The sequence below is a fragment of the Erpetoichthys calabaricus genome, chromosome 2 (genome assembly GCF_900747795.2).
Source record: "Erpetoichthys calabaricus chromosome 2, fErpCal1.3, whole genome shotgun sequence".
Taxonomy (NCBI): Eukaryota; Metazoa; Chordata; class Cladistia; order Polypteriformes; family Polypteridae; genus Erpetoichthys; species Erpetoichthys calabaricus.
In genome coordinates, this window is record NC_041395.2 from 20977626 (window position 1) to 21003399 (window position 25774).

Below are 25774 nucleotides of genomic sequence, written 5' to 3' on the forward strand. Positions count from 1 at the left end.
ATTAGCTAAACCAACGAGCTTTGTGGACTGAATGACCTCCTCGTTCTTTTGTTCCCACCCCATTACAGCACCACCACCAGCAGGTTGGGTGTCTGGACTGATGCTGCTCACTCCACCATGTCTGTGTGCCTCAGCACAAATCAAGATTCATCACACCAGGCTATGTTTTTTCCAGTTATCAGCTGCCCAGTTTTGGTGAGCCTGTGCCCACTGCAGCCTCAGCTTTCTGTTCTTGGCTGACAGGGGGTGGAACCCGACGTGGTCTTCTGCTGTTGTAGCCCACCCACTCTAAGTTTCAATGTGCTGTTCATTCTGCGATTCTTTTTCTGCTCACCACAGTTGTTTATCTGATTTACCGTAGCCTTTCTGTCAGCATGAAACAGTCTGGCCCTTCTGCTCGGACATCTCACATTGACAAGGTGTTTCCGTCCACAGAACTGACGCTCACTAAATGTCTTTTTGTATTTTTTGTTTGCACCTTTCTCAGTAATATCTATAGACTGTTGTGTGTAAAAATCCTAAGAGACCAGCAGCTACAGAAACACTCACACCAGCCCACCAGGCACCAACAATCATGCCACAATCAGAATCATGAAGTTCACATTTTTCCCCATTCTGGTGTTTGATGTGAACATTAACTGAAGCGCCAGACCTTTGTCTGTGGAATTGTATGCATTGCACTGCTGCCCCATGATTGGTCAATTAGATCATTTTATTGATAAGCAGCGGTACAGATGTTCCTAATCATTTGCTCAGTGAGTGTATATAGTGCCTTTCAACAGGGAGCGTCACCCCAAGGCACTTTAAATGTTTAGAGCTAAAGTGCAGCTTTATTTTGTTACAAGGGGGAGTGTCAAAAGTCAAGTGAGTCCATTTGAGCCTTTTACCTTTATTTATTGTACATTAGCACCTTTACAAATACAGAGATATACTAGCATTGATCACCTACTGTATATCTTTATGGGTGAGTAACAGGTCATTGATATGACTCACTTAGACTCGGTGAGGTACAAATTCAGTTTTTATATAGCGCCTTTCCCGACTGACTACCATTCCAATGTAAGCTAAACTGAGATTGTTTCCATGTATTTTTTTTGACAACTGGATGATTGGCACTTTAAGTAACTCCCTTAAAGTCACACAGTTTGTCAGATGTGGAACGGCAACTTAGGGAGGCACGGTGGCGCAGTGGGTAGCGCTGCTGCCTCGCAGTTGGGAGATCTGGGGACCTGGGTTCGATTCCCGGGTCCTCCCTGCGTGGAGTTTGCATGTTCTTCCCGTGTCTGCGTGGGTTTCCTCCGGGCGCTCTGGTTTCCTCCCACAGTCCAAAGACATGCAGGTTAGGTGGATTGGCGATTCTACATTGGCCCTAGTGTGTGCTTGGTGTGTGGGTGTGTTTGTGTGTGTCCTGCGGTGGGTTGGCACCCTGCCCAGGATTGTTTCCTGCCTTGTGCCCTGTGTTGGCTGGGATTGGCTCCAGCAGACCCCCCGTGACCCTGTGTTCGGATTCAGCGGGTTGGAAAATGGATGGATGGATGGAACGGCAACTTCACTGTACAGAAGGGGGCGCCATTCCAAGGCAATTTAAAAGTTCAGAACTACAGCACATTATTTGTAAAAATGTTTACAGGCTAGCAGGGGTGGAATGGCAGTGCAGAGGAGCTTCGTAAGGAGACGGGGCTTCACGTCCTGTTGGAAGTCTGCATGTTCTCCCTGTGTCCGTGTGGGCTTCCTCATGCAGTCCAAAGAACTAATGATTAGATGGATTGGCGATTCTAAATTGGCCCCAGTGTGTGTGGTGGACTGGTGCCCTGTATAGGGACTGTACCTACTTTACGCTTCATGCATGCTGTGTTAGGGTCCCACCGCCCATGATGCTCTTTGAATAAGCAGACTTAGAAAATGGAATGATGGAAATCTAACAGACCACTCAAGAAGAATGGTGAAGATGTCCGAAATGTGACCTTCATTTTATACAGTGGGTTTCTACGGTGGTGCTTTACGTGTACAGTATGACACTACAGTCAAGGTCAGGTGACCTTTATTTTTATATAGCGCCTTTCTATGGTGGTGCTTTCCATATACAGTACTAGCCGTGCCCCGCAGCTCCGCCCACGTAGAAGTGAAACAGGAGGGTCCTGCTTGGCTACCCACTCCTGACGTCACGCGTCCCCCTCCCCTCGGCCCACTGCGTCTCTCTCGGATTCATGCAAATAAATCGGAACCGCAAGCGAACTTTAATACTTAGCACAATGAGAGAAGTCGCAAAATCAAACAGAATGTGCAAGCAAATTATAGAAAAAAATCAGTTACGGAGTTGAAAAGTGGACAGACAGACGTTGGATTATATATACTGTATATACTGTATATACTAGCTATCCCACGCGGCTTAGTGAAACAGGACAGTGAGGAGCACCCCGCCCAGCTCCCTACTCCTGACGTCACTCTACCCCCTTCCCTCGGTGCTCAGCCTCTGTCTCGGATTAGTGTCAATATATCTCTCCGGCAAGCGAATTATGATTCTTAGTGTGATAAGAGAAGTCGCAAAATCAACCAGAATGTTCAAGCAAATTATAGAAAAAAAGATCTAAATCTGTTAAGTCATTCTCTCGTTCGCTAACTAAACAGAGTTAAGGTTACGCACCGAGGCAGACGCGTGAGTGAGTCTCTCTCGGATTCGTGCTAATAAATCGGTACCACAAGAGAACCAGGATACTTAGTGTGATGAGAGAAGTCGCAAAATAAACCGGAATATTCAAGCAAATTATAGAAAAAAAAAAAAAAAACAATCTAAATCCGTGAAGTAGTTCTCTCATGAAAGGCGGACAGACACACAAACGGGTCTAAAAAACTATGAGAAATGTCGTGCTTGGACCAACCGTTTCTTAGCAAGCACCTATGGGCCAAAGGTAAACTATCTTCCAAATTTCAAGTTCTCATGGTTCGGGAGATTTCGTGATGAGTGAGTCTGTGGTAGTTGGTTTTTAAAAATATATATAATATATATAAAAATATATATCACACACACACACACATATATACATACATACATACAGTACTGATACTATAGTCAGGGTGTGGTGACCTCTATTTCATATAGTGCCTTTCTACAGTGGTGCTTTACATATACAGTATGATGCTCCAGTCAGAGTCAGGTGACCTTTATTTTTATATAGTGCCTTTCAGCCTTACAGTGATGCTTTACATGCGGAGTATGATACTACAAGTACACACGTGTCAGTCAGGGTCAGGTGACCTCTAGTTCATATAGTGCCTTTCTACAGTGGTGTTTACATATACAGTATGATGCTCCAGTCAGGGTCAGGTGACCTTTATTTTTATATAGTGACTTTCTTTTCAAACTTCCATCCCAAAGCACTGCAGAGTGACACCATCTGTGTTTTTAATATTTGGTTAAGTGTCTCTCTCAGGGTCACAAGGTGTGTCAGCGGTGGGATTGAGCCTTTCGGCTTTCCTTTATATTGTTTGCTATCCCCTGGTGCTTTAGAGCTACAATGCCGGTATTTCTCTTTTTCACATTGGGGTACAGTCAGAGTGATGGGACTTGAACCTTCACCTAAAAACACAGTTGCTCTAATACAACTGTCTGGAAGGTTAAGCGACTTACTCAAAGTGACACACTGAAGCCCAGGTTGGACTGAACCTCTGATTTTTATTTTATAAAGAGCATTTCTATAAGGGACACTATGCTGGGGCACTTCATGAAGTTTTCGACAATTGCAGGCTGGCCATGTGTAGCGTTTCAGGGCCGGCTTAACGTATGGGCACTGGCCGGGGGGGTCCCAGGAGCCACGAGGTTTCTGATGCCCAGGTATGTTTTAGTTTTGCTGTTTTAAAAGGGGCCTCAGTGCACTACTCTGCCCGGGGGGCCTATGATGCAGTTAAGACGGCCTGTATGACTTAACTGGCAGCCAAGGCCTTGTGCCACTTGGCCACACACACACAAACAGCCCACAGGACTCAATAAGCGGGAAGTAAAAGGTTTGATAAGGAGAGCTCCGCCAGCTCGACACAGCTTGTCCATTCCCACCCTCCTGATATCACATCGACATCTCAAGGTCCCCACCCAGGTGCCACTTTTTAGCACAGCTTGTTCTAGCCAAGGGTCAAAAATGAGGCATCTCAAAATGTCTCTGCCGAGATTAATGCCTTTGAGAAAACTTCCATTTGATTTCACAGAGGCAGGGCTTTCATCCATCCATTCTTTCATTCATTTGTTCAATTTCCATCTATCCGGCCATCTTCCTAACCCACTTGTCCAGGGCAGAGTTGCAGGGCAGCAATCATAGGACGCAAGGCAGGAAGACCACCTGGACAGGAGGCCAGCCCATCGCAGCGAGCTGTATGATTATATCTTGCTGATTCCAAATCCCGGCAGCGTCAGACAAAGGCAGGATGGACCCAGCTCTGGATGGGATGCCAGGCAGTCACTGGGCACACTCATTCACACTTGCAAATGCTTTTAGTAAAGAATAAATAGGAAAGAGCTTCAGATTTTTACAATGAACACATATACGGGTGGCACAGTGGTTAGGGCTGCCGCTGCACAGCTCTGAGAGTTGGGCTCAATTTGGTCACTGCCCATCTGGAGCTTTCCCAATGTCGCTTTCTGTTTTTTACTATATTTTGACTTGTTGGCACTATTGCAAGTCTCCTATTACTATATGCCATCATTATTTTTCATTGCTAGGAAACACTCGGACCTCTGGTCCTTGGAGAAAGGTGGTTCATGAGCTTCTTTTATCTGCTTACCATGCCAGAGTTCTTCTGAAAGGTTCTCTTTAAGCTCATGCCATGCCTATTGTACCATGGAGATGGTCTGGCAAGGTGATGGGCTACAGGGCTTGCGAGCTGCTCAGGGGCTGAACTCCCGCTATGGTATGTGCGGCAGTGTCCTTATTTTCATTCGTTGTCAATGAAATGGCTCCTGTTTTCGGCTTCATGCTTGTGAGGTTGTCCATCTAGTTGGTTGTCGTGGGATAACAGTTTGTATGACAGTACATGTACAGTAGTCATAAAATTCATTGTGTTTGCCATTCCAACAGATGCTGCATCACAAACATTTGCAGTACTAAAATGCATGCATTGCTACAAATATTTCTGATGTGCCACCTGTTGGAATGACAAATGCATTTCATTTTATTGCTACAAATGTTTCTGATGCACCATTTATTGGAATGACAAATGCAGTTCATTTCATTACTACAAATGTTTGTGTTGTTCCATCTGTTGAAATGACAAATGCAATGCATTTTTTTTTGCTATAAATGTTTGTGATGCGCCATCTGCTGAAATGACAAATGTGATGCATCTTATTCCTACAAATGTTTCTGATGTACCATCTGTTGGAATGACAAATGCAATTCATTTCATTACTACAAATGTTCCTGATACGGCATCTATCGGAATGATATATCCAATGCATTTTATTACTACAAATGTTTGTGATGCGCCATCTGCTGAAATGACAAATGCGATGCATTTTATTACTACAAATGTTTGTGATGCACCATCTGTTGGAATGACAAATGCATTTCATTTCATTACTACAAATGTTCGTGTTGTTCCATCTGCTGAAATGACAAATGCGATGCATTTTATTACTACAAATGTTTGTGATGCACCATCTGTTGGAATGACAAATGCAGTTCATTTCATTACTACAAATGTTCGTGTTGTTCCATCTGTTGAAATGACAAATGCAATGCATTTTTTTTGCTATAAATGTTTGTGATGCGCCATTTGCTGAAATGACAAATGCAATGCATTTTATTCCTAGAAGTGTTTGTGATGCACCATCTGTTGGAATGACAAATGAAATGCATTTCATTACTACAAATGTTCCTGATACGGCATCTATCGGAATGATATATGCAATGCATTTAATTACTACAAATGTTTGTGATGCACCATCTGTTGGAATGAAAATGCATTTCATTTTATTTCTACAAATGTTTCTGATACACCATTTGTTGGAATGACAAATGCAGTTTATTTCATTGATACAAATTTTTGTGTGGTTCCATCTGTTGAAATGACAAATGCAATGCATTTTTTTGCAATAAATGTTTGTGATGTGACATGTGCTGAAATGACAAATGCAATGCATTTTATTCCTAGAAGTGTTTGTGATGCACCATCTGTTGGAATGACAAATGCAATGCATTTAATTACTACAAATATTTATGATATGCCATCTGTTGCAATGACAAATGCAATGCATTTAATTACTACAAATATTTATGACAAATGCAATGCATTCAATTACTACAAATATTTATGATATGCCATCTGTTGGAATGACAAATGCAATGCATTTAATTGCTACAAATGTTCCTGATACGCCATCTATTAGAATGATCTATGCAATGCATTTTATTACTACAAATGTCTGTAATGCATCATCTGCTGGAATGGCAAATGCAATACATTTTATGGTTACATTTGTGATGCACCATATGTTGGAATGACAGAGACATAACAACCAGACAGACACACTTTTATTAAGGTGGATAGTATTTATGGGGGAACTCTATGACATAAAGCTTTGGATCTTGGGTTCCAAAGTATACATGGATCTCCAAATGGGCCTGTTGGGTCCAAGCACAGATGCCCAAATTTGAGGGGGGGGGGGGGGTCATAAAAATTCAACCCACTGAGCCGGAGATTAATTATTATTATTATTGTGTAAAGCATGTAGGATATGCTGTCTATTCAGTCACTATAAAGATCATGTCTAATGTCCTCTTAATGCAAGTAGATGCTGGCATTTGGTTGAATAATGCACATTTATTCAATGTGTCTTTAGGTAAGTTCTGGTTGGCATCAAGGTTTGGGGAAGGGGGGCAGATGTCTTGTCAGGCTCAGGGACCTGTATACTTGGGATCTGTCCTAGTCCCAAAGCCTGACTTGGGTGCATTGGGTGGCACTTGTTCTGATGTAGCAGTGGTATTGTCACAGGTCTATAAAATGATAAGCCAAAGTAGCAAACATAAACAGCAGGAAGTTACATAAACAGGAACACATACAGCAATCACAGTAATACATCAGCGGTACTGCAACATCTGGACATATGTGGTAGACAGAGAAATGCACAATATAAGGAAGATATGCAGAGAGCAGTCGACATAAAAGGAGATAAAAGGAGCTGTATAAACCAGACAGGTATAAAAGAGCCGACACAATTGTCTGTTTATTTCTATTTAGTTCCTTCTCTCATTTTGTAGTGCCTTTCAGTACCCGTGTATATCTCTACCAGTTTATCACAATATAGTGTCAATCTGTACTTTGGGTGGTGGGTGTGGCAATGCGCCCCCAGTGCATGCTCCCAACCTCCGAAAAACACCACCCTACCCCACCACCAGTGTATCACAATAGAGTGCCAGTCTCTACTTTGGACAAGTAGGGCATAATGCAGGATCAAGCTCTGGACAGGAGTTCAGCCCCATCACTATGTGTGAATCATGTTCACACATAGCAGAGCAATTCATAGCCACCAATAAACTTAAGATTAACATTTGAAATAAGGAGGAGAAACAGCAAAGGAAGCTCGGGGAGGACATGCAAATGTTGTACAGGTTGTGCCCAGGCTAGGATTTGAACCCAGGACTCTAGCATTAGCTGGCACAATGCATCTAGCCAAATGGCACTGTAGGAGTGAGGAACTGCGTAACAGGGTTCAAACTCCAGGCTGGGCACACTGTTTGTGCCATTGGCCAGCCCCACCTCATCTCTTCTTGTGTGCCCACCCCACACACACAGAGGCAGGGTGGCGCAGTGCTTAAGGCTTTGGACATCAAACCCTGAGGATGTCGGTTCAAATCCCCCCCCCCCCACACACACACACACACTGACACTGTGTGACCCTGAGCAAGTCACTTCACCCTCCTGTGCTCCAATTGGACAAACAAAACAATTTGTATCTCAAATGTCGTAAGTCGCTTTGGATAATTAATAAATGTAAATGTAAATTAAGGTCCACGATGGGCCTTTTAATTTCTCTAAACTGAATACAAATGACACTCCATCCAGGGTAGTCCCCTGTCCCATTAGAGCCCTGATTTTGGATATGTGGTTGGGTTAACTGCCGCCATATGAGTGAGTAGGGGTGTTTACAAGATTAAAGAGACCAGAGTCCCCCGTGTCAAATCTGGGGCAGAAGGGGCCACAAAGGGTAAGAGAGTAGCGATTTGAACCCACGTCCCCAGAGTAACGAGGCAGAAGCAATACCCACTGTGCCACCATGCCATTCCTTTCAAATATAATAAAGTGTACTATCAATAAGATTAATAATACAATTAGATTTATATAGGGCTTTTCTAACCTACTCAAAGTGCTTTACATACTGGGGGGGGGGGGGCACTTTAACCACCACCAATGTGTAGCACCCACCTGGATGATGCGATGCCAGCGATTAGTTAGCCAGTTAGAGACAGGGGATGATTAGGGGGCCGTGGTGGGCAATTTAGCCAGGATGTCAGGGTGCACCCCACTCTTTCTGAAGGATGCCCAGGGATCTTTAATGACCACTGAGTGTCACATCTCATCTGTTGGACGGCACCACTTTTTACTGCACTTGGGGGCATTGGGATCCACGCTCAGACCACAGGGTGAGCGCCCCCTGCTGGCTTCTTCCAGCAGCAAACCCAAGCTTTTCCTAGATACACAAATGAAGCGGCGTGGTATTAAAACAGAGCATTAGAGATCGTTCTTCATGTTTGCTTTCACCATTTTAGAAGTCAGTGGCATCTGGGGGTGAAGGCCTTTAGAGACTTGAGCCCCTGATATATTTTGCCAAGACCCTAATCTTTTTGGCAATTTTTTTTTTATTAACCCAACCCCGCCAAGAATAAACATATCTGCAAACTCAAAACCCCAAGAAAACTAAGGGGGGACCCCCCCACACACACTATTCCTTTCTACCTACACACCCGTAAAGTGGGCTACCATCACAATTTAAGAAACGCCCCTGTTGGAAATGTGAAGCTCATCATTATTCACGTGTTCACTTACAGCAACTAAGAATTCAACTTATAAAGAGTTTACGCAATAATAAGACAAGTTGCATGTGAGAAAGTGCCCAGAGGTGGACAGGCACCTCATCCTGGGTTGGTTCCAGCCTTGTGCCCGATTCTGCCAGAGTGAAGTCTTGGCCCTCACAATCCTAAATTGAATTTAGCAGTTTTACAAAAGACTTGGGACAAGCAGATCATTTTCCCCTGTATGAGGGGATGCCCAGTGATGGATTGGCATGCCCTCCAGGGCAGAATGCTACCAGGCACTCTGAATCGGCTTCAGAGAAGTGATGATGAAACTGGCCACCTGTGACCGGCATCCCATGTGCCAGCAAAAGTTTCAACTTCCCGTAACAGTAACTGAACTGGCAATTATGGAAGATGGATGTAATTGTCCTTCCTAAAACCCAAAACACAATAGGAGGTGTGGGGGGAAGTGGGATTTAAATTTCTTATAATTCACCAATGCCACCTCACAGGGTACTAGAGGAGCAAACTGGCAGCACCAACTCTCAGGGGGTAATGACTGCCACTGGGACGAGCCCACGCCTACTGAAAAGTGCCCCATCTTCATGTCCCTGCAGTGGATGACGGGGGTGGGGGTGTCACGGGCTCAAGGGTCAGTGGCTGAGCAAGCCCCGCCCACAGGCCCGCCTCCTTCGCCTGGTTGGCGCAGCCACAGAGGAGCAGCAGCAGCGCACTTGCAAACGGGAGCAGCCGCTCGGCTTCTGGTAAACTTTATGAACAGGATGTGAAAACAGAAGACCGCAAGACGTTTCGAATGCAGAGCTGGCCGATGAAAGCGCGAGCAGGGCGGAGGGTGCCAAACATCACGGAGGACGGCGGATGGGGGAGCTGAGGAAAGGTACCGACTGTCGGGGATGACTTTAGGACATGTTTACGTCTCATGTGACCACACGCCAGATGGAGACCCTCGGATCGTCTCTCAGCTCGAACCCGCTTTGTGTGCCGAATTAAAGCACGGAGTCCTTACAGTAATTCATACCGGCCACTAAGCCGGCGATGTGTGGTTAGCGCCCCGGCCTCACAGCTCACGTCCCACCTTTGTACCAATTGTTCTTACGAGAAATTAAGTCATATGTGAAAATCCAGTAATTGACACGCGGTTGTTATTTCCTAATGCAACCAACTAGTACTCGTTAAAAGAATAAGGAGCGTTGCACTGTTTTGGGGTTTGCTTTGAAAATCACCCTGTGATGCTGAGTGCCATGAAAGGCACTATATAACATAAAGACTGAATATTTGTTAAACAGGTGGTGCAGTGGTTAGTTTAAAAATTACCAGGAGATGCTGGGTTAATGAAAGGCACTATATAACATACAGACCGATGAGTTGTTAAACTGGTGGTGCAGTGGGTTAGCTTTAAAAATTACCCAGTGATACTGACTGCCGTGAAAGGCACTATATAACATAAAGAATGATCAGTTGTTAAACAGATGGTGCAGCGGTTAGCTACAAGAAATACCAGGTGATGCTGACTGCCGTGAAAGGCACTATATAACAAAGAATGATCAGTTGCTAAACAGGTGGGGCAGCTTTAAAAATTACCCTGTGATGCGGACGGTCTTCAAGGCTAGGAGCATGCGCAGATTGCATGTTGCCACATCCACCACACGAACCACCTGGATTGGGACCTGAGTGCAGCGGGTGACAGACACCTCAGCACCACACTGGAACAATGGGAGTGTTTTTTTTTTTTTTTTGTTACGGTGTCTAGAGTGCCAATCCTGCCACCAACCCTTAAGATTTCACTTTAAGTTGGAGGACCTGCTTGCAGTTGCGCGGTATAATGTGGCATTTCGACCTGCGGAGATTCATCCGCCTGCTCGTTCAGCACGGGTTGTTACAATAACATAAGGACCGATCAAACAGGCCATGCGGTAGTTTGATTTAAAAATTACTCAGTGATGCTGAATTGCCGTAAAAGGCACTATATACCATAAAGACTGATTAGTTGTTAATAAAGTGGTGCAGTGGTTAGCTTCAAAATTACCCCGTCATGCTCACTGCCTTGAAGGGTGCTATATACTGCAGCATCTCGACTTGCGGAGTTTCATCTGCCTGTTCTTTCAGCTCGGGTTGTTACAATAACATAAAGACTAATTGGCTGTTAAGCAGGTGGGGCAGTGGTTAGCTTTATAATTCAACCTGTGATGCTGGCTGTCTTCAAGGGTTATATGATGTAGCGTCACGACTTGCGGAGTTTCATCTGCCTGTTCCTTCAGTTCGGGTTGTTAAAATGACATAAAGATCGATCATAAAGGTTGGGCAGTGGTTAGATTTAAAAATTACGCTGTAGTTCCAACTGTCCTGAAAGGCACTATATAACATAAAGGGTGATCAGCTGTTAAACAGGTAGTGCAGTGGTTAGCTATAAAAATGACCCTGTGATGCTGGTTGCCTTGAAAGGCACTGTATAACATAAAGACTAATCAGTTGTTAGACAAGTGGTGCAGTGACTTAGCTTTAAAAAATACCCAGTAATGCCAACTGTCCTGAAAGGCACGATATAACATAAAGGGTGGTCACTTGTTAAACAGGTGGTGCAGTGAGTTAGCTTCAAAAATGACCCTACGATGCTGACTGCCATGAAAGGCACTATATAACATAAGGGCTGATCAGTCAGGTAGTGCAGTGGTTAGCTTTAAAATTGACCCTGTGATGCTGGCTGCCATGAAAGGCACTATATAATGTAAAGAGCTATCAGCTGTTAAAAAGGTGGCCAGTTAGCTTCAAAAATGACCCTGTGATATTGACTGCCATGAAAGGCACTATATAACATAAGGAGTAATCAGTTGTTAAACAGGTGGTGCAGTGGGTTACCTTCAAAAATGACTATGATGCTGGCTGCCATGAAAGGAACTATATAATGTAAAGACCTATCAGCTGTTAAAAAGGTGGTGCAATGGGTTAGCTTTAAAATTGAGCCTGCGATGCTGGCTGCCATGAAAGGCACTATATAACATAAAGGGTGATCACTTGCTAAACAGGTGGTGCAGTGAGTTAGCTTCAAAAATGACCCTACGATGCTGACTGCCATGAAAGGCACTATATAACATAAGGGCTGTTCAGTCAGGTAGTGCAGTGGTTAGCTTTAAAATTGACCCTGTGATGCTGGCTGCCATGAAAGGCACTATATAATGTAAAGAGCTATCAGCTGTTAAAAAAGTGGCGGGTTAGCTTCAAAAATGACCCTGTGATATTGACTGCCATGAAAGGCACTATATAACATAAGGGGTGATCAGTTGTTAAACAGGTGGTGCAGTGGGTTAGCTTTAAAATTGACCCTGCGATGCTGGCTGCCATGAAAGGCGCTATATAATGTAAAGACCCATCACCTGTTAAAAAGGTGGCGGTTAGTTTAAAAAATGAGCCTGTGATATTGACTGCCATGAAAGGCACTATATAAAATAAAAGGTGATCAGCTGTTAAACAGGTACTGCAGTATGAGAGCTCCAGACTCCTGGATTCACATCCAGGTCCAGGATTCCTAGCTTTGTGTCTGTGAGGGTTTTTTCTTTGGGTTCTCCAGTGGTCTTCCAAATTCTCAAGAAATTGGTTGACTGGAATATTTTACTTGAGTAGGCACAGTTGTATGCAATGAAATGACATCCCACCCCATCTGTAAATGGGAAATAGTGGACTTGGAGAACTAATAAAGAGTTCAAAAATTTTGGGTCAGCCCCCTCAATCACCCCTGCTAATCCAGGTCACAGTCATGAGGACCCTATTAATGGATCCAAGGCTGGAATCGGCCCCTGTACGAGTGTGTCCAGTCTGTGTGCCAGGATAAGCTCCGGGGCCTCACAATCCTAAATTAAATTTAGCTCTGCTGGTCGCACTACTAGGAATAAAAGTGACAAGCACACGCAAACTGAACTGTGCAATGCAAGTCAGAACGCTAAGCACACGACTAAGGGTTCGACATTTTTATTTTAGAAAACGGACGGCGTTGATGGAGAATACTGTGAGTGAGCCCTGTGATGGATTGGCTTGCCTTCCTGGGTTGAATGAACACTCCCAGAATACGATGCCACCCTCTTAAAACTAAAAGGTCCCTAAGTGGTTTGTCAGACCGATGCCATAGGGGAACCATTTTTGGCTAACAGATTTTCCTATTTATTTAGATCCATAACAATATGAATAGATGATACCAGATTTGTGAAATACCAATGGGTCATAACTTTAAAAGGACTCTCGATGTATATGTCCAGTAACTCAGGTTAAAAACAGATATCCTACATCTATTAGTCCACTGCTAGGTAGCCTACCATACATTAAAGATTTCAGTTTTTTTCCACATATTAGGAAGTTTTTCAAAGCACAAAGAAGCAACTTCATTATGCAAAGAATACAATGGTGCTTAATATAATAACCATAATATAGTGAAGAACCATAATGTGCCATTAAACAACTCTTTATGTTAAGACTGCTGGCATTCCGAATTGGAAAATAAATAAACAATTGAAACTTTGTGTCCCCCATTCCCATCACTCCCACTCTGGTTTACCAGTACACAGTCACAAGGACCCTATTAACGGGCCCAAGTCTGAGATCAACCCCTGTATGTGTGTGTCCAGTCTGTCCATACTGGGTCAATGTAGAGCTACTGGTTACCAGAACAGTGTTATACATAAAAGAAACTGAAATGATGGAGGCAACTTAAAGATGCACAGGGAGAACACGCACAGGTCCTAGAGCAGGGGTGGGCAGTGTCAGTCCTGGAGGGTCGCAGTGGCTGCAGGTTTTTGTTCCAACCTAATTGTTTAATTATAAGCCAATCCTTGCCAGTCTCAGACCTTATTTTAATTCTATGGCCGGTTAGTCAGCAATGTAAGGTTCTTATATCGTAGATTTTTTTCCTTTCCAAGGATGTCATCCAAACGATTTGAAGCCTAAAACGGATCATTTTAGGTGTTTTATTAAATCAGACAGTGCATGATGAACACACACAAATGTACATCGAAACAAGCGAGATGGAGAACTGCTGGCTGCTTTGTCTTTTACATCTTATTGCTAATAAAGAGCCATTACAACAGTGAATGCAGCAGTTTAAGATTGAAATAAGGGTGGGGAACCTTTGCACGCGAGACCACCAAAATGAAGCATCAAAATGTCACTTAAGCAATAAGGGCTTCATCAGCAACTATTGACAGCTCATTAAGAAACTGGGTTGGAACAAAAACCTGCAGATACTGAGGCCCTCCAGGCCTGACATTGCCCACCCCTGCCCTAGAGGATGTGAGGCTGCAATGTCAACCACCGTAAGTACTTTAGGTATTTAAATCAGGTCAGGAAAGTTAAAAATGTAAATCATTATTATATTACTTGGCTGACACTTTTATTACGCGTGAGCTGCAACACTTAAGAGATACAATTAGTTACAGTTCTCTTTTCAAATGGAGCAGGGGCAGGTGAAGTGAGTTGCTCATGGTCACACCGTGCCAGTAACAGGATTTACACCGCAAACCTCAGGGTTTTAAGTCCAAACCCTTAACCACTACGCCACACTACCTGCCTGCAAATGACAGAATGAAGGATTACAGGAATCTCAGCACAAATTCAAATGCTTGAGAAGTTCGGATAGGCGACCTTTAAACACGAGCAGCCCTGGGAGGCATGGCGAGGCGTCACAGCGCTTCAGTCCCCCCAGCTTGTTGCTGTCAAGTTCTCCTTCTGCCTAAATGGGCTCTGGGTTGCGTATGAGAGTAAATGAGTGTGTTAAAAGTGTCCCGTCCAAGAATCACAACCCCCCACCACCACCACGTTTGCCTTTTCGATTGGCTTCCTATATGGAAAAACACAGGTTGGGAAAAAATAACAAAAAAAAAAGTACCGGCCAGACTAAACGAGACTAGCAGACACAAAGCGAACCGTGAGATGGAAGCCGCTAAGCGCACAAGTGAGCATCGGTACGACTTCTACGCCGAAAAGTTGCCAGCTTTTTACCCCACCCCCCGATATTGTAGCTCCCACTTAGAAAGAAAAGCGGATTTCCATCCCGCCGATCGTCTGGATCCCAAGTCACAGCCTCTCACAAAAGGCGAGCTTCGCTAAAGCGTTAAAATGCAAACCGATCGGAAAAAAAAACAAAGAATGATAAGGAGCGACCGGGCTTATGTTTAAATCAAGCGATCTGCGAGACTGCAATTAAAAGCAACAACTTTAAAGCCATCCCTTACCTGCTGTCCGCTTTTGATAGTGGCCACCATACGTGCTTCCTCCTAAAGCCGGCGCGCACTTTCACTTCTCCGCCGTTGCCGCCTCCTCCTCCTCCTTCTCTTGTCTTCTCTTCTCCTCCTCTCCTTCGAACCAAACCTCAAGTTCACCACCGTCCGGTAAAATGTAACACCCGCCAGACGGAATTTCACACAATTTGTGCCGGACTTTTTGCAGGAGCGCCACAAAGCCAGAGAGGAAGACGTCTCACAAGGCAGGCAGCCCGAGCGCCCACGCGGCGTGCTGCTCCGCAAGCGACTGGAGGGTCCAAGTTGAGGAAGTGCGGCGCGCAGCGCTTACCCGAGCCCGGCTGCTGCTGCCGCTGCCGCTGCCGCTCTGAATGAGTGCCAGGAACCTCTGCGTGTCAGCACACTGAGACAAATGCAGAAAAAAAGGAAAGAAAGATAATCGCTCGTCATGGGACGGGCTTGGGTAGCTAATGTTTAATCAAATTCTGCAAAGCATCGTCAGGCGGCGCGGCGCATCTACTCGCCCTCCCCCGTCGCGGCGAAATGTCCGAGGATTTGCATTTCATTAAAGCCGCCTGTTAACCGCACAGTGCATTTGGGGATCAATACCTGCGACGCTTTATGCGGTTGTAACGATAATGTATGTGAGAGTGATATCTTGGGGCATTCCGTTTAAGGGGAAAAAAGTTTGAGAATAATTGGTATTCATTTCACCTTAAGTTTTTTTTTTTAAATCTTCAGTTGCCCACCCTAATACCATACCCACTCAATCCAATTCCTGGGTTACAAAAGGTAGGAACCAACCCTGGACTGGATGCTATGTCACCAGACGATATCCGGGCCTACCTTCACAGGCTCGGCTCCAGGGGATCAATTAGCTGGGCCAAGCCCCACCCCCATCCAATTATCATGTGGAGGCTCCCTTCACCCACCCTGGTATGTTGGGTATGTTATATGCCATGCCCTCCCCCTAGTTATTTCAGATGCCCCCCTTACCATCTGCTACCCCCAAACATGCCAGGTCAGGTTAAAGTTAACAATGATCAGATGGATCTGCACCCCTTGGGACGTGAGGGTAAAACCAAAGTACTGCTAAGTAGCAACAATAACATTTATTTCTATCACACATTTTCAAATAAAAAATTTTTGGTCCAAGTGTTTTCATTTGATAGACTTTAATAATCGGCGAGGGGAAATTTATCCTTTTGCACGACCTTTGGATGTCAGAGCACAGGGTCAGCCATTGTACAGCTGTAGCTTAAGATGTGAAAGAGAAAGATGTAAGAAGAGAAAAAAAAATAATGAAAATGTAGCAAAGGAAAAATAAATAAATAAAAATAAATCCTTACAATCTTATAAAACATAGATATTTAATTAGTAGAAGAGTCTTCTTCCTCTTTTGGCGGCTCCAGTTAGGGGTTGCCACAGCAGATCATCTTCTTCCATCTCTTCCTGTCCTCCTCATCTTGCTCTGTCACACCCATCACCTGCATGTCTTCTGTCACCACATCCATAAATGTCCTCTTCTCCTCTTCCCTGGCAGCTCTATCCTTAGCACCCTTCTCCCAATATACACAGCATCTCTCCTCTGCACATGTCCAAACCAACGCAATCTCGCCTCTCTGACTTTGTTTCCCAACCGTCCAACTTGACCAAACCCTCTAATGTCCTCATTTCTAATCCTGTCCATCCTCATCACACCCAATGCAAATCTTAGCATCTTTAACTCTGCCACCTCCGGCTCTGTCTCCTGCTTTTTGGTCAGTACAACCGTCTCCGTCTGATACCCGTCTGTCACAAATTACTCCTGACACTCTTCTCCTCCCATTCACCTCTGCCTGCACTCTCTTCTTCACCTCTCTTCCACAGTCCCTGTTACTCTGTACTGTTGATCCCAAGTATTTAAACTCATCCGCCTTCACCAACTCTACTCCCTGCATCCTCACCATTCCACTGACCTCCCTCTCATTCACACACATGTATTCTGTCTTGTTCCTACTGACCTTCATTCCTCTCCTCTCTAGAGCATATCTCCACCTCTCCACGGTCTCCTCAACTTGCTCCCTACTCTCGCTACAGATCACAATGTCATCAGCAAACATCATAGTCCACGGGGACTCCTGTCTAATCTCGCCTGTCAACCTGTCCATCATCATTGCAGATAAGAAAGGGCTCAGAGCCGATCCCTGATGTAATTCCACCTCTGTCACTCCTACCACAGACCTCACCACGGTCACACTTCCCTCGTACATATTCTGTACAACTCTTACGTACTTCTCTGCCACTCCCGACTTCCTCATACAATACCACAGCTCCTCTCGAGGCATCCTGTCATATGCTTTCTCCAAGTCCACAAAGACACAGTGTAATTCCTTCTGGCCTTCTCTATACTTCTCCATCAACGCCCTCAGAGCAAACATCACATCTGTGGTGCTCTTTCTTCCATCTTTATCCTTCATCACCCTAACCTGCTGCACATCTTTCCCAACTTGGTCCCACTGTTTAGCCCAAAGGTCCTTTTCTCCCTCCTTAGTGTCCAACCTCTCATACAATTCATCATATGTCTTTTCTTTAGCCTTTGCCACCTCTCTGTTCACCTTGCACCTTATCTCCTTGTACTCTTGTCTACTTTCTGCATCTCTCCGATTATTCCACCTCTTCTTTGCCATCCTCTTCCTCTGTATACTTTCCTGTATTTCCTCATTCCACCCCCAGGTTTCCTTTTCCTCCTTCCTCTGTCCAGATGTCACGCCAAGCACCCTTCTTGCTGTCACCCTTACTACTTCTGCTGTAGTTGCCCAGCTGTCTGGTAACTCTTCACTACCACCCAGTGCCTGTGTCAGCCTTGCAGTCTTCCTCTTTCAACTTCCACCATTTGATCGTTGGCTCTGCCCTCACTCTCTTCCTCTTCTTGATCTCCAATGTCATCCTACAGACCACCATCCTAAGCTGCTTAACTACACTTTCCCCTGCCACCACTTGGCAGTCTTCAATCTCCTTCAGATTGACTCTTCTACATAGGATGTAATCCACCTGTAATTTAATTTAATTAGTAGAAGAGTAGCGTCCTTATATAGAATATCATAAACAAAGTCTCTCCAGGTGAGTTTGGTGAGGACAGAAAAAAAAACCAAACAAACTTCAGTTAAACTGGAGAAAAATACAAAATCTGCAGGGGTTCCAAGGCCAAAAGACCACCCAGACCCCACTGCTCATTCTACCTAACATAAATGTGCTTAAATCATTCCTCATTGTTTCCAGGCCCACGTCTGAAAGGACTCGACGCAGTGGCTCTGGTGGGCATCACAGACGGCTGCACAAGACTTTGATCGGGTGGTGGGGGCACAAAGATGCCACCCTAGAAGAACCGTAAAGGGAAAGCAGAGAAAAGTGGAGACGAGTAAAGGTTCCCTGAAGAATATGATGATTCTGTCTATTGCAGTCTATCAAGAGTACAACTAAAATGTGGCAATGAAAAGGCCAAATTAAAATGTTTTTTTAACAGTTTGTTTAAATGTTCCACAGTATTAGACTGGCATATCTCAGCTGGTGAAGTATGCCTGAGTTTTGGGGCATAAGAGCAAAAAAAAGCAGACCACCATTTAAAGATCTAAGACTATGACTTGGAATGTAGGGGGCCAGGCACTCCAAAATATAAGAAGGAGTGAGATCATTTAAGGAATTAAACACCATTAGTGGCATTTTAAAGTCAACCCAGCCACAGGGGTATGCACAAACCAGTGTGTTTCTTTGTGCCGGTCCCAAGCCCGGATAAATGGGGAGGGTTACATCAGGAAGGGCGTCCGGTGTAAAATTTTGCCAAATCAATATGTGGAAATACAATTTTGGATGATCCGCTGTGGCAATCCCTAATGGGAGCAGCCGAAAGAAGAAGAAGAAGGTATTTTAAAGTCAATTCTAAATGAGCCTGGCAGCCAGTGTAACGACGCTAAGACTGGTATGATGTGCTCAGATTTTCTTGTTCTACTGAAGATTCTGGCTGCTGCATTCTGCATTAATGGCAGCCGATTGACATCTTTCTTAGGTGGACCAGTTAGGGGTGCATTACAGTCATCTAGTCGAATGAAAACAAAAGCGTCAATTAGTATTTCAGCATTTTGCATTGTTATAAGGGGACTAACTTTTGCAACATTCCTTAAATGAAAAAAAGGAGTTCTAGTAATCTGGTGTCCAAGGTTATTGTAGTTAACAAAAACTAAAATCAAAACTGAAACTATTATTGATAAATGTTTTCATAAACTGGAATAAAATCATCTGAAGTGGGCTGGCACCCTGCCCGGGGTTTGTTTCCTGCCTTGCGCCCTGTGTTGGCTGGGATTGGCTCCAGCAGACCCCTGTAGTTAGGATATAGCGGGTTGGATAATGAATGAATGGATGGAAATAAAATAATTAACAATGCCGACATGAACAAACTAAAACTAAACAAAACTATTAAAAGAGCTGGCAAGACTAACTGAAATAAAATAATAACGTACTAAAAATACTTTCATTTTTCGTTTTTTTGAATGAGTATTACTGCTGTTAGTCTTTAACCCTTGTAACGTTTAACTCTAAAACAGAAAGTCATCCCTCACGAGCCGCCCACATGTATTCATCCAGGGAACGGCGGCTGGTGACGGAGGGCGGCTGTTCACGCAGCATTTGCGGTGACAGAGCGAGCTGAACACGGGCACATAAAGCATGTGGAATAGAAAGCGATTTCCTGTGCCACCTTTCTTTGCGCTTGTTGTATATCGAGATGTAATCCAAACGCCTGGAATCGGAATGTGTTGGTCAACAAAACCTTTACCGTATGGACAGAAGAATCCTGAGTGAGTAACCTTTCAGTTTATTTCTCAGGTGCCTGCGTTTTGTTGACAGTCATTTGCCTGCCATTTCGCACAGGAGAAATCCTTTCTGAAAATAAAACGACACTGATTGAGAGACTGACGAGGTCATCATACAAGATCAGCATATTCTTACCGACCAATCACTTTTGCCTTAAAAACGTCGTTTAACAACGAAGCGACACAAACCTTGGAAAATTCCAGAGTTGGCAACGTCTCTACTGAACTACAGGTAGGTAGGCAAAGAGAGTCTGCCAACTATGTGCTTACATTGATTCTATATGTATTTATTAATTTATCTTTTTTAGTTTATATTCACAACTCAAAATACCAGATATTGTGAAAATAATCCAGTAACCGAATTATGTTTTAAAATATTTGTCCTCCTTTTTTCAGTTTTTCTCTCTGTCTCTCAAAATAGATAATTGAAATATCATATTCTTTTTGTTCTTAACATCAGCCTTATTATACATATTGCATACCAGGGATTTTTCCTGCTTTGCATCCAAACCTGCTGGGGTGGGCTCCAGGTGTTCTGCGATTCTGCTCTGGATAAACAGGTTTAGATAATGTTGTATATATTGTTCCTCATCTCAGATGCTGTCTCAGTCGTTTTGTGGCTGTCCTCACTCTTATTACCTGTTATTGCTCTGCTAATTAAGGGTTTACTGTTCTTATGGTGGGCTATACATGTCTCACCACCCCTAACCTTGACACTGCACGCTTGTTTTTCTTTGTTTTCCTCAATACAGCCAGTTGGGGTCTGCACACTGACTCAAGCCAAAGACCCCTGTTCTTCCTAACCCCATGATTATCATGACACACCTGTCAGAACACAGTAGAATCTCTTTTTTGATTTTTGTTCTTTTCAGGCCTGCAGGTGGCAGAATTCTGTCTATACTGTAAATTGTATGTACCTGAGATGGAATAAGAGATCAGTATGGCTGGTAGAAAATAACAAAGTCTAGTATGGGAGATTTTTGAATGCAGTATTGAATGCCTTCATTATAAGCACATTGTCTTGGAGCAGGATATGTTGTGTGCTGTAGACATTTAGATTAAAAAACCCTCAAACCTTAAAATTCCCCTAAATTTCATCACAAAGTGGCCCATTCTGGGTAAGAGAAGAAAAAAAGATAAAAAGTGCCGATAGTCAACATAGATTTGTTCAGCACAAATGACATAGAAAATATTTTAAAAAATTATAAAATTGTGTAAAAGTGTTCATATTCAGTATCTGTTTTTGATTATGCTCGTCTTTACCAGATAAAACAAAACCACATAATAAACGATGTAGTGTAGTAAGCTATTAAACTCATATCCTAACCCGTTAAGTGTACAGTTCTGTCTGATTGTGACACAAAACTAAACTCCATAGTAGCTCTTTAACCAGACCATAAATACTGAAACTAAAACTGAAACTAACAGATATAAAAATAAAATACAAACATCTTTGTGAAATAAAAACTAAATTAAAACTAAAAATACACGATGAAGGAAAACTAAAAGTAAACTGAATTTCCAAATAAGGTCAGAAAAAATATAGAAATAAAAACTAATATAAGAAGGCAAAACTATAATAACCTTGCTGGTGTCACACACATGCACATGGGAGGCAGCTGAAGGGCTCACAAAGGGATAATTCCGTGCCAGACCAGGGGGTGGTGGAGTGCTTCCTCTTTTTCATTGGAAGACCGACCACGTGGAAATTTCGTCTGGACTCGAGGGCGTCGCTTCCGGGTTCCTAGCCCAACAACATCACCTCCAGTCCCAGTCCCAACGACGTCACTTCCGGTTCTGGGCCCTACAACGTCACCTCTGTTTCTAGGCCCGACGGCGTCACTTTCCTTGCCCAGCTTTTAAATCTGCCGAGTTAACCTGTTGTCGTCATTCTATTGTTGGACTGAAGTCATTTGGAACCCATCTTTCCCTTTGGCAGTCTGATTCAAGTATACGGGTGGCTGCCCCCAAACCTCTTTCTGTGTCTGTTCGACCATTCCACACTGGTCAATGTGTGTTTTTAAAAGTTTAGGTCAGAGTCCATCATTACATCTAAATTCTTTGCCTCCGCCTTGACTTTTAATACCTAAGGGATCAAGTTTCTTTCTAATGCCCTCACTATTTCTGTAGATTTCTGCTTTTTTTTTGCCTTATTTAGTTTGAAAAAGTTACTTCTCATCCATTTGGAAAGATTAATAACATACTGGACCAGTGGCATCTTTAGGGTTAAGTCCCCTGATATCTGGCATCCAGCCCTTGATCTTTGAGAGGTACCCCCCTATGCCCACCTCATTTGTTCAATTTCACATCTGTGTAGGATTCACTTGAAGCTCCATAGGTCAGCCCCCCTCACTCTTCAATCTGATATCAAAGTACAGATTGCATGAAACCCCATGTGGAACTCCCACCCACCCCATTATTTGCTCTGACATTCAATTACAATTCATGCGATATTTGGAGGGGGGGGGGGGGGGGGGGGTTGGAACTAAGCCCATGGTAATAACTAAAACTAACGAGCTGCTTGATAATGAGATACGGAGAGATGGAATTAGCCGCTTAATGCCCACTGCTGGTGAGTTCCTTCAGACTGACCTTTGGCCACTTCTACCATGCCACTCAGGTGTTCGGCAGCTCCATTCGCTCCCAGCTGCTCTGTCCCTTTGCCCACTTACACACACTGCCCAGCTCCATCTCACTCCACTCATCCAGAGTCAGAGGCAAGCCGTATGCCACTCTTCTCGCAGGTTCTGTGATCTGACCCAAGGCGAGGGTCCACATCTGAGACTCACTGATGGCTACGCATCAAGGCCGATGGGCTTTAGAAGCCAACTGATATGTTAGAAGTGCTTGTTTATACGTGGTGCATCCACGGCATTGTGAGGGTCCGGTTGAGCGAGTGTGATATAAATTACATCAACAGTCATGGCAGACGGACCCCGTGCGGTCCTCTGTGCTCCAGTGCATGTCGACTGCATAGGCACTAGACAAGAAAAGGTGGCCTCACTTGAGGAACAGCTGTGTGAAGTGATTTGTTGCTACCTAAATATGCAATGACACTGGGCTTGACAAAGAGGAAATGGAAATACCTGCAAGATTGATATTTAAAAAGCTAAGAAAAAGCTTTTCAGTTTATTTGCAGCCACGCCGTGTCTCACACTAAACGTCTGAATTATAAGTAGACCAGGGGACACATGCTGTGTGCGCCCCAAGTCTGCAGCTATCTGCACTCAAGTCTAAAGTATGGTTTGCGGGCCCCTCTTCTGTTCATGGAGCTGCTTCTATGGCTGGCTTCTCTAGGTATCTGTGGGCCCCCCCACCTCAGACTGGTCTCTGTTCCTGAGTATAAATGGGGTCTAAATGCTGCATTTGTGGCCCCCTCCGCCATTCATGGGGCTGCTTCTATGGCCGGCTTCTCTAGGATTAATAAAATAACAGTGGGAGGTCGAGCTTTTAGTTACAGGGCCCCTAAACTGTGAAATGGTCTGCCTGCTACTATAAGAGATGCTTCTTCGGTCTCAGCTTTTAAATCCCAGCTGAAGACTCACTACTTCAGTTTAGCACACCCTGACTAGAGCTGCTGATTAGCTGTACAGACTGCATCTCTGTTGTTAGTCATTAGTACTAGAACATAGAATTTGATACTAACCCTCACCTATTCTGTTTCTCTTCTCGGTACTCAAATTTGGCACTTGGTGCCCACTGCCCACCTGCCAAGTTGTTTTGCCTGCCTAAGGTAAAGTTATCCCTGATGGAGGATTGCAGGAATCGTGGGGTAGAGAGGTCCTTTCAATCGGATTGGCTGGCCCGGTACTGTGGAATGGCCAGTAGGGGGAGGCAACTTGATGGCCGAGGTCTTCAGGATTCTAAACAAATCCAAATCGTATTCTGGGATATCATCTACTGTTGGGTTCTGCTCTGTATTTGTAATATTTCTATTGCACTATTATATTGTACTAGCCATGTGCGCGTGTTAAAGTTGTCTGTGAAGGGCTCCCTGTTTAAACGCGGCTGCCAGTCGTGAACTGGGCCCTTCGTCGCACAGCATTATGATTTTTTATAAGGAAAACAAAATTACAAAAGAAAACCCTTGGACATTGATTCGATAGGAATGGCCTACTCGGAATCACTGTCCGAATAGTAATTATGTGGTAGTGTAGGAGCATTTCTGCTTCTCTCCATTCACAGTCCGTCTCGTTTTCATGACGCTGTTGTTTCCTCTCACGATCTCTTCTCAACCTTTCTCCAATCTCGCAGGTTGCTTTGTGGCAATCCAAAGAGTAAGGCAATATACATGGAGCAATGGTTATAAAAGGGGGACACATAGGTATCCAGGCTCTTTAAAGCATAAATAGGGATCACTTCACTGACATGTGAGCGAGCCACGGTACAACTGTGAGACGCGCAGCACTCGCCGGCTACAACGTAACAATAATAATTCATTTTACCCACTGTCTTTCTTTCATTCATATGTTATGTAGGTACGTACCTTTTATCTTCGGCAGTCTCATTCTCTAACTAGGCCTCAGGAGCTAACCAGCGTAACACTGTCCACCACCCCTTTCGTTATTCCAGGACATTGTTGACATCCATGAGTAACAACAACGTACTAAACTGGAAGGTGGTCTACGCATGCATGGAATTCGCGGACAAACAAAGATCAAGATCCAAATGAAGATTATATATAGAGATTGAGGATTACATGTGTTCTGTTCTGTGTATTGTGTTGTATTGTCCACCTTCTCTTTGACACCCACTGCACGCCCAACCTACCTGGAAAGGGGTCTCTCTTTGAACTGCCTTTCCCAGGGTTTCTTCCATTTTTTTCCCTACTAGGGATATTTGGGAGTTTTTCCTTGTCTTCTTAGAGAGTCAAGGCTTGGGGGCTGTCAACAGGCAGGGCCTGTTAAAGCCCATTGTGGCCCTCCTTGTGTGATTTTGGGATATACGAAAATAAATTGTATTGTATTGTATCTATGCCCCACCTCAGACAGGTCTCTGTTCCTGAGTATAGTTGAGCCCTAAATGCTACATTTGTGGCCCCTCCACATCAGGTAGCTGTTTTTATGGCCAGCTTCTTTAGGTATCCATGCCCCACACCTCAGACAGGTAACAGCCACATGAGGAGCATATCAATCTCAGGTTCAGACACTGCATTGCCCTCTTCTCAGAACCCTCGTCCTTGAAAGGAACACAAACCCACCATTTGAGGGATGTGAAGTGATTTGGCCTGCCCTGCCTGAAGTGAGCTGTTGTAAGCGTGATTGAGGGGTCCGCCAGTGTTAATCTTGTAGGATAATCAAGTTCTAGTCCTCTGTATTTGGGATCATTAGTCGGTTCTTCATCCAACCCCTGCAACACAGGGGTCTGTAAGAGACTGAGGTATGGGATTAGCTTTGTTATGCCGAATGCTGCTGAGCGGCCCTAAAACAGACCTTTGGCATCTTCAGCGTGCCATTCAAGTGGTCGGGATCCAGCAGCCCTTCAATACAAAGCTAGAAAAAGACACACATGAAAAAAGCTCAGACCCCCAGCAAGTAATCAGCACGCTGAGATTTCAAGCCAGTTTCGCAATTTCATCAAGCGGCTAACAGTTTTAATTCCAAACAACAGTTAAATTGGAATCAGTGCATAACACATAAACTTTATTAAAAAAATGGTCCAACATTTACCCCCTTTGTCAGGA

General features: G+C 44.1%; 1 protein-coding gene across 1 annotated transcript in view; it reads right to left on the reverse strand.

Moving 5' to 3' along the window:
• The window catches only part of LOC114645680 (proline-rich protein 5-like), a 184390-nt gene extending 168639 nt beyond the window's left edge, over positions 1-15751 (reverse strand). The window contains exon 1 of the mRNA XM_028793503.2: positions 15239-15751. The gene's annotated coding sequence lies outside the window, so the exon portion shown is untranslated. The remainder of the gene's footprint in view (positions 1-15238) is intronic.
• Between the last annotated feature and the right edge of the window lie 10023 nt (positions 15752-25774).